General features: G+C 41.9%; 1 protein-coding gene across 2 annotated transcripts in view; it reads right to left on the reverse strand.

The window, feature by feature from the left end:
• Positions 1–10,740, reverse strand: part of LOC133544159 (potassium voltage-gated channel subfamily D member 3-like) — a 222,655-nt gene that overhangs the window by 11,335 nt on the left and 200,580 nt on the right. The window lies entirely within an intron of this gene.

A 10,740-nucleotide genomic window follows, 5' to 3' on the forward strand; every position in this document is an offset into this window, starting at 1 on the left:
TCCCAAAGTCACCAGCCTTGGCGTCACTATAGACAGCGATTTTAAACTAAACAAACAAGTCAATGGCGTTTTAAAATCGTGTTTTTATCACCTTCGTCTTTTAGTAAAGGTTAAACTGTTTTCCGGTTGCAGTTAGTCCAGAACGCGGCAGCACGACTTTTAACAGGGGCCAGGAAACGCCAGCATATAACCCCAATTCTTCAGAGTTTGCACTGGCTCCCTGTTCATTTTAGAATTGATTTTAAAACATTGCTCTTTGTTTTTAAATCTTTACATGGACTGGCACCTCAATATATCTCGGACCTTATCCAAATTTACATTCCTGCGCGCGCTCTGAGGTCCGAGAGCCAGCTTCAGCTCGTGGTGCCCAAGACCAGACTTAAGACCAGGGGAGACAGGGCCTTCTCTGTGGTCGGCCCTAAGCTCTGGAACACTCTGCCCCTCCATGTTCAAACTGCTTCCACAGTGGAGTGTTTTAAGTCTCGTCTTAAGACCCACTTTTATTCTTTGGCTTTAACACTACGTGAGTTGTGTGGTCCTCTGTCCTTTTTGTACACTTTGTTTTCTATTTTACTGTTTTAATTGATTTTACCCTTTAAAATAGTTTTTAATCATATTTGTTTATATATTGTTTTTATTGGTTTTATTTTTATTTATTTTTCGTTTTATTCAGTCATTGGTGGAGCATAATATTGTTTTTAACATGGCTGTGCGACACTTTGGAAACGTTATTGTTGTTTAAATGTGCTATATAAATAAAGTGGATTGGATTGATTGGATTATATCAATGATGAAATATTAACATTGCAACACGTGCCAATACGGCATTTTTAGTTTACTAAATTCCATCCATCCATCTTCTTCCGCTTATCCGAGGTCGGGTCGCGGGGGCAACAGCCTAAGCAGGGAAGCCCAGACTTCCCTTTCCTCAACCACTTTGTCTAGCTCTTCCCGGGGGATCCCGAGGCGTTCCCAGGCCAGCCGGGAGACATAGTCTCCCCAACGTGTCCTGGGTCTTCCCCGTGGCCTCCTACCGGTTGGACGTGCCCTAAACACCTCCCTCGGGAGGCGTTCGGGTGGCATCCTGACCAGATGCCCGAACCACCTCATCTGGCTCCTCTCGATGTGGAGGAGCAGCGGCTTTACTTTGACTTCCTCCCGGATGGCAGAGCTTCTCACCCTATCTCTAAGGGAGAGCCCCGCCATACGGCGGAGGAAACTCATTTCGGCCGCTTGTACCCGTGATCTTATCCTTTCGGTCATGACCCAAAGCTCATGACCATAGGTGAGGATGGGAACGTAGATCGACCGGTAAATTGAGAGCTTTGCCTTCCGGCTCAGCTCCTTCTTCACCACAACAGATCGGTACAACGTTCGCATTACTGAAGACGCCGCACCGATCCACCTGTCGATCTCACGATCCACTCTTTCCCCACTCGTGAACAAGACTCCTAGGTACTTGAACTCCTCCACTTGGGGCAGGGTCTTCTCTCCAACCCGGAGATGGCACTACACCCTTTTCCGGGAGAGAACCATGGACTTGGATTTGGAGGTGCTGATTCTCATTCCGGCCGCTTCACACTCGGCTGCGAACTGATCCAGTGAGAGCTGAAGATGCCGGTCAGATGAAGCCATCAGGACCACATTGTCTGCAAAAAGCAGAGACCTAATCCCGCGGCCACCAAACAGGAACCCCTCAACGCCTTGACTGCGCATAGAAATTCTGTCCATAGAAGTTATGAACAGAATCGGTGACAAAGGGCAAAGGGCAAAGTTGACTAAATTGCAATTTTAAATATCCCCAGGAGTTTCGTCTTGAAAACGTCGTGTAATGATGACGTGTACGCAAGATGTCAAGGGTTTTTAGGAAGTATGAGCGCTACACACACACACAGCTAAAAGTCGTCTGCTTCAACGGCATAATTACATAGTTTTTTGGACATCTTTGTTGCTGAATCTTTTGCGATTTGTTCAATTAATATTGGAGAAGTCACAGTAGAAAGATGGAGTTGGGTAGCTTTAGCCTTTAGCCACACAAACACACGGTGATTCCTTGTTTAAAATTCCCGGAGGTGAAACTTTACTATGGATCAGAGCGTGGTCAAGCGAACATGAAACACGACGGAATGTCAACCAGCAGGTTTCGGTGAGAAAATTGTGGTTAAAAAGTCGTTTCTTACCGGAGAAAAGCTGAGCTTGTGCCGTCCATAGCTGCCGTCGACTCCCCTGAGACACTGCGCGTCAACACACCCATGGACGTACACCTCCAACTATTAGGTACTATTTAACTCACTAAAACACTAGCAACACAATAGAAAGATAAGGGATTTCCCAGAATTATCCTACTAAATGTGTCTAAAATCATCGGAATCCGTCCCAATGCAATCGCGTTTTTTTTTTTAAACTTTTTTTTTCTAGTCCATCGCTATCAATATCCTCAAACACGAATCTTTCATCCTCGCTCAAATTAATACGGAAATTGTCCTTTTCTCGGACCGAATAGCACTTTTTGTTGGAGGCTCCCATTAAAAACAATGTGAATATGTGAGGAGCCATCAACATGTGACGTCATCCTCTGCGACTTCCGGTAAAGGCAGGGCTTTTGTCTTAACATCGAATGTTGCGAACTTTATCGTGGATGTTCTCTACTAAATCCTTTCAGCAAAAATATGGCAATATCGCGAAATGTTTAAGTATGACACACAGAATGGACCTGCTATCCCTGTTTGAATAAGAAAATCTCATTTCAGTAGGCCTTTAAAAATACTATGGAAAAAAATTAAAAACATAAAAAGTGGTATAAAAGAACAAACAGGTGAAATGTAACAAGAACTTGTTGTGAGTTTTTCCTTGCCCTTATGTGGGCTCTGAGCCGATGATGTCGTTGTGGCTTGTGCAGCCATTTGAGACACTTTTGATTTAGGGCTTTATAAATAAACATATATATATTCATATATATATATATACATACATACATACATACATACATATATATATATATATATATATATATATACATACATACATATATATATATATATATATATATATATACATACATACATACATACATACATATATATATATATATATATATATATATATATCCATCAATTTTCTACCGCTTGTCCCTTTTGGGGTCGCTGGAGCCTATCTCATAAATATGTACTGTATGTATATATATATATATATATATATATATATATATATATATATATATATATATATATATATCAATCAGTGTTTCCCAAAAGGCCCGGGTGGGGGGGTGGGGGTGTGTGGGGGCGGTGGCGATGACCAAGAAGAACGCGGAGTTGGAATATAAATACAACACTTTATGTACATATTTATATACATATTTATATAATATTTACATATTTATATAATATGTAACTACAAGCTCCATTCACAGACAGAGTCCCATTGCTTTTATGAGCGGGCGAGTGAGTCAAAAGCCGCAAAAAACAAAAAACAAAAAATGTTTCCATTTTTATTTTGAATTTAAAAATTTTTTATTTTATTTGTGGCGGCCTTAATTCTTTCGTGGCGGGCCGCCAAAAATAAATGAATGTGTGGGAAACCCCGTATATATACTGTATATATATTAAATATACCGTTTTTTTTTTTTTTTTTTTTTTAGTGGCTTATTTTCCCAAAAAATATATATTTTGCATGTATTTTAAAATAAAATTTAAATTCAGATACTTCAGTGCAGTAAAGTTTTTCTTGGCAGTTTGTGTTAAGAAACTACATATTATTTTATTTGTTTCATTCTAAACCGAAAAATGTTTTTCCCACTTTTATCCGGTCATTTTCACTGTATTTACCGGTATTTATTTTCAACCAGAGGGCCCGTAAACACTGCGAGGCTGTATAGTCAGACATTTCCACCGGCATGAAGTGGAAAACGCTGGTTCTCCTGTTCTCTGACGTTCCATATGTTCAGACTAGTGACTTGCAAAAAGCATGTTTGTGAACATGTTCTTCACAACCACGCTGTGATGTCGCCTTGCTTCTTCTCAGTAATGATGTGAAAGGATCGCACAGAGCATTAGCAGATGCTTCAGGCGGACTAGGAAGTTAGTGACGTGTGACGCCTCAGTGAGAAGACAACAACGGGGTTTCTAACACCGCCCCCCAACCAAAAAAATAAAAAAACAACAAAAAAGATGATTATGAAATATTTTTTTGTACTTTTCCAATGAGAACTTTGAAAGTGTTAGAGGACAATATATATCAGTCTGTGGCGTAGTCAAGCAGGATTAAAGGGGAACATTATCACCAGACCTATGTAAGCGTCAATATATACCTTGATGATGCAGAAAAAAGACCATATATTTTTTTAACTGATTTCCGAACTCTAAATGGGTGAATTTTGGCGAATTATACGCCTTGCTGTTTATGGCTCTTTTGGCGATGACGTCAGAACGTGATGACACCTAGGTAATACAGCCGCCATTTTCTCAAACACATTACAAACACCGCGTCTCAGCTCTGTTATTTTCCGTTTTTTCGACTATTTTCTGGAACCTTGGAGACATCATGCCTCGTCGGTGTGTTGTCGGAGGGTGTAACAACACTAACAGGGAGGGATTCAAGTTGCACCACTGGCCCGAAGATGTGAAAGTGGCAAGAAATTGGACTAAATTTGTTCAAAATACGAGGGTGTGGGGAAAGCCGAGGAAATGGTCAGTCGTTTAATCCGCACACTTTACCGACGAAAGCTATGCTACTACAGAGATGGCAAGATTGTGTGGATATCCTGCGGCACTCAAAGCAGATGCATTTCCAACGATAAAGTCAAAGAAATCTGCCGCCAGACCCCCATTGAATGTGCCGGAGTGTCTGCACATTTTACCGGCGATGCTCAGGCAGACATGGCTCAGAGATGTATGGATAACCTGCAGATGCATTTCCAAAGATAAAGTCAACAAAATCACAAAGGTGAGTTTTGTTGATGTTGTTGACCTATGTGCTAATCAGACATATTTGGTCGCGGCATGACTGCCAGCTAATCGATGCTAACATGCTATTTAGGCTAGCTGTATGTACATTTGAAACTATATTTACATCCAGCGTTTCCCTCCACCCACATTTAATGCCAAACAAACACTTACCAATCGATGGATTTAAGTTGATCCAGTGTCACAAGATGCGAAACTTCCGATCGTTGGTCTGCACATTTTACCGGCGATGCTAAGGCAAACATGGCCGAATAGCGTCAATAGCTATTTGCTCAATAGCTTCAGTTTCTTCTTCGATTTCGTTTTCGCTATCTGCCTCCATACTCCGACCATCCATTTCAATTCATGCGTAATCTGTTGAATCGCTTAAGCCGCTGAAATCCGAGTCTGAATCCGAGCTAATGTCGCTATATCTTGCTGTGCTATCCGTATTGGCATCACTGGATGACGTCACAGGAAAATGGACGTTGGCTTGACAGATAGCGAAAATCAGGCACTTTAAAGCTTTTTTTAGGGATATTCCAGGATGGGTAAAATTTTGAAAAAAAATAAAAAAAATAAGATAAGCCACTGGGAACTGATTTTTATTGGTTTTAACCCTTCTGATATTGTGATAATGCCATCCATCCATCCATCATCTTCCGCTTATCCGAGGTCGGGTCGCGGGGGCAACAGCCTAAGCAGGGAAACCCAGACTTCCCTCTCCCCAGCCACTTCATCCAGCTCTTCCCGGGGGATCCCGAGGCGTTCCCAGGCCAGCCGGGAGACATAGTCTTCCCAACGTGTCCTGGGTCTTCCCCGTGGCCTCCTACCGGTTGGACGTGCCCTAAACACCTCCCTAGGGAGGCGTTTGGGTGGCATCCTGACCAGATGCCCGAACCACCTCATCTGGCTCCTCTCGATGTGGAGGATTAGCGGCTTTACCTTGAGTTCCTCCCGGATGGCAGAGCTTCTCAGCCTATCTCTAAGGGAGAGCCCCGCCACACGGCGGAGGAAACTCATTTCGGCCGCTTGTACCCGTGATCTTATCCTTTCGGTCATGACCCAAACCTCATGACCATAGGTGAGGATGGGAACGTAGATCGACCGGTAAATTGAGAGCTTTGCCTTCCGGCTCAGCTCCTTCTTTACCACAACGGATCGGTACAACGTCCGCATTACTGAAGACGCCGCACCGATCCGCCTGTCGATCTCACGATCATTATCTATTGTGATAATGTTCCCCTTTAAAAACGTGCACTCCAAGGGTTTGGGTCGGGGGCGATTCAGCCTCAAGGATCCTAATTCACATTCCACACGCGTGAACAAAACAGTCGGAATGTGGGCTGCCTCGTCTGCAGGACTGTATTCAAGGTTCAAAGCTCAGCACTCTCTGCTTGCAAAGTCTGATTTAAAGGCCTACTGAAACCCACTACTACCGACCACGCAGTCTGATAGTTTATACATCAATGATGAAATATTAACATTGCAACACATGCCAATACGGCCGGTTTAGTTTACTAAATTGCAATTTTAAATTTCCCGCAGAGTTTCCTGTTGAAAACGTCGCGTTTGTGATGTTGTTGGTTGGAGGGGACATATTAGCACAGCACCACTTACGGCTAAAAGTTGTCTCTTTTCATTGCGCAATTACACAGTAATTTGGACATCTGTGTTGCTGAATCTTTTGCAATTTCTTCAATTAATAATGGAGAAGTCAAAATTGAAAGATGGAGGTGGGAAGATTCAGCCTTTAGCCACACAAACACACGGTGTTTCCTTTTTTAAATTCCCGGAGGTGAAGCTTTACTATGGATCAGAGCGGTCAAGCGAACATGGATCCCGACCACTTGTCAACCGGCAGGTTTCGGTGAGAAAATTGTGGTAATAAGTCGCCTCTTACCGGATATCAGCGGAGCTTCTGTCCTGCTGCAGCTTCTTGACTTCTCTCAGAGACTGACGTCAACACACCCGTAGACACACCCCTCCGACTATCAGGTACTATTTAACTCACTAAAACACTAGCAACACAATAGAAATGTGACGCTTTGCTGGCATCGTGGCGTGGTTCGCGTTCTCCCGTGGGTGCAGCGAAGATGGACACGGCGTAAAGGTAGGAATAAGAATTTACTTTTACAATAAAACAAACTAAAAACAAAGACACTCGCACAAAGGCACTACCAAAAACCAACAGAACTAGCGTGGGAGGTAGAAGGAACAAAAAGCGCTAGCGTTGAAGTAACACAAATAGTTTTTTACCACAATGCTGGAAAGAGCGACGTCTAATGTTGCGAGAAGCAAATAAAACGTCCAGACAGAACTAAGGTAGCAGGCGGTCTTAAATACTAACATAATAATTCAAAACAGGTGTGCGTCAGGCGCCAGTGCAGGTGAAACAAATGAGGTTGCCATGGTGACGAATACAAAACAAGGAAATGCACACAACTCAGGGAACGGAAGAGTCCAAACATAATAAGAAAATACACAAAATGTAAACAACAAGTGATCCGTGTAGTGGATCGCAACAAGAAAGATAAGGGATTTCCCAGAATTATCCTAGTAAATGTGTCTAAAAACATCTGAATCGCTCTCAATGCAATCACCTTATTTTTTTTTTTTACTTTTTTTTTCTTTCTTTCTAGTCCTTCACTCTAAATTTCCTCATCCACGAATCTTTCATCCTCGCTCAAATTAATGGGGGAATTGTCGCTTTCTCGGCCCGAATAGCTCTTGCTGCTGGAGGCTCACATTATAAAACTTTTCATGATGTGAGAAACCCTCACACCGGTGACGTCATCGTCTGCTACTGCCGGTAAAGGCAAGGCTTTTTTATTAGCGACCAAAAGTTGCGAAATTTATCGTCGATGTTCTCTACTAAATCCTTTCAGCGAAAATATGGCAATATCGGGAAATGATCAAGTATGACACATAGAATGGACCTGCTATCCCCGTTCAAATAAGAAAATCTCATTTCAGTAGGCCTTTAAAGCAAAATACAACATATTTTACTCACAGATTTCAAATACCATTAAAGAATGTTCAAATATTGGCAAAAGCAACATTACGGATTTTTAGTCGGGCTGCACAATTTTGGAACAGAGAATAGGATAGGATTTGTCTTTATTTTTCATTGTAACAAGTACAACGAAACTATGAGGAGAGTCACAATTTTCTTACTTAGGATTGAGATTGTGTTTCTTCCAATAGTTTTACTGCTTTTCTTTAGGAAAGGTCCCGGAAGAATAAAATACAAAAACAAAATCATCCATTCATATATGCACGTACTAGTGTTGTCACGATACCAATATTTTGGTACCGGTAGCAAAATGTATTTTGATACTTTTCGATACTTTTCTAAATAAAGGGGATCACAAAAAAATTGCATTATTGGCTTTATTTTACCAAACAAATCTTAGGGTACATTAAACATGTCATTGCGTGAACTATGGTGTGGTTTGTTTTCCCGTGATGCAAAGCGTTTGGAGCGGACACGGCGTGAAGGTAAAGGCATCTTTTAATTATACTATAAAAAGGAACAAACAAAAGGCGCTCTCAGCGGAGGTTCAAAACTTAGCTATGAAAACAAAAACTTGCACTATGGCAAAACTATAGACAACCAAAACGAAAACACTTACTGAGACCGAGAAAGAGCATGGATCATCGGCATGGATAACATGGGTGTGTAGGAGGTGGTAGAGGGTGAGTAGAAGGTAATGTCGCCTGGTTGACTGCCTGGCAACTACAGGCTTAAATAGTGCTGTGGTGCTTGAAAACAATTGCGTGAGTTCAAAGGAATCAGGTGTGTGAGTCGTGAGGACAGGAGAACTGATTGGTAGGCATGGAAACAAAACAATGTATTGAAAAAACAGGAACTAATGGAGTCTTGAAGTAATCTAACACAACTAAACAAAACATGATCAAAAAGACATGACAAAACCTATGTTTCTTATTGCAAGTTTGTCCTTGAATAAAATAGTGAACATACAAGACAACTTGTCTTTTAGTAGTAAGTACACAAACATCCATCCATTTCTACCGCTTATTCCCTTTGGGGTCGCGGGGGGGCGCTGGTGCCTATCTCAGCTACAATCTGGCGGAAGGCGGCGTACACCCTGGACAAGTCGCAACCTCATCGCAGAGTACACAAACAAAGGCTCCTAATTTTAGCTGACGACATATGTAGTAACATTTTCAGTCATTTATCATTCTATTATTTTGTCAACATTATAATGGACAAGTGGTAGAAAATTAATTATTAATCTACTTGTTCATTCACTGTTAATATCCACTTACTTTCTCTTTTAACGTGTTCTATCTCAGGGGTAAGGAACTTATGGCTCGCGAGCCAGATGTGGCTCTTTTGATGACTGCATCCGGCACTCAGGTAAATCTGATCCGACATTGCTTAACACGATAAGTAATGAATAATTCCAATTGTAATCACAGTGTTGGAAATAATGTTCAAAATATAAAACATTCTCATGCATTTTTAATCCATCCATCCGTTTTCTACCGCACCTGTTAAAGAAGTTGCGTTAATGGTAAGAAGTTATTTATTCATTATTGGTTATTGTGGGGCTTGCCCCCCTGGGGGTTCTTCGGACCACCAAGCACCGACATGAGAGCCTGTTTCAGGGCTACAATATTAGTTTATTTTTCAAAAAGTCTCTCATTTGCTTTCCAGCAATTGTCTTTTTCTCTTTCGTTCTCGCTCGCACTCTGGCTCCAGCCCCAACCCCGTCTCTCCTCCTGGCTGCTGCTTATAACAGAGCGACAGGTGATTAGATAACAAGGCCCAAGTGGGCCATCTACGCACCTGTCGCTGATTTCAAGGCCGATCCTGGCAACACCCTGCTTCGCTGCAGGTGCTTCGCTGCAGGCCACGCCCCCTCCGCAGTTGGCTTCAGAATAACAATGTTATTACAAAGAATAAGAGACCTATTTATACTCCAGAAATGTTGGTCTTACTTAAAAATACACACGTTTTGTTGTGTTCAGGGTTGAAAAAAGTACGGTACTTACGGAAATACATTTAAACATATTTGGATTCTTGGTTCTCTCAGCCAAAAAGGTTCCCGACCCCTGGACTAGACTCAGTGCAAGTTGTTTTACTCTGTCCTCCACCCAGCCAGCCCATTTTGGAGCCCACTTACCACGATCAAATGGCAGCTCCGAGAGTAACTTTCTTTTTGCCACTAATTCTCACCCTATGACTATTTTGTCTGTTTCACAGGAAAAGTAATGCACCTCCTTATTTCATCTACTGTAAGATAAAAGGTTCACATTTGCATACTGCCCGGTTTGTTTGTGCGTTTATTCCATGGTGTTTCATAGTTCCGAGTATTAATGATTTATCTCCAGAGAACGTGACAAACAGAAAGGAGAATAAGTTTCCAAAAGCGAGCAAAGAAGCAGCAGCAGTGAGGATTACTGCCAGCTTCATGTTGGCTGCTCTGTGCTTGAACCGTCTGTAGGTTTAAGCCTCCAACATAAACACAGAACAGGATTGTTATTGATCTTGATGTCTTTTAGCAAGCACAAATAAATACTGCAGTCTTCTCCCCTGCCTATATTTTATTAATTTTTTTACCAGCGGGCAACACAACAAAGACAAATAAAAGTTAAGAATCATTGTTGGATGGAAAGTGTTTAGACTCGCACTCCAACTCTTCTCATTTACCAGCCCAAGGAAGGACTTTGCCTTAATTAAGGCTTAATTGTCATTTTGTGGGCGTCTGGATGTGTGTCAAGGTATCAGGTTGTAGTGGACTGAGGTAATAAATGCACCAGTGGCAGT

The sequence above is a fragment of the Nerophis ophidion genome, linkage group LG02 (assembly GCF_033978795.1).
Source record: "Nerophis ophidion isolate RoL-2023_Sa linkage group LG02, RoL_Noph_v1.0, whole genome shotgun sequence".
NCBI classification, from domain to species: domain Eukaryota; kingdom Metazoa; phylum Chordata; class Actinopteri; order Syngnathiformes; family Syngnathidae; genus Nerophis; species Nerophis ophidion.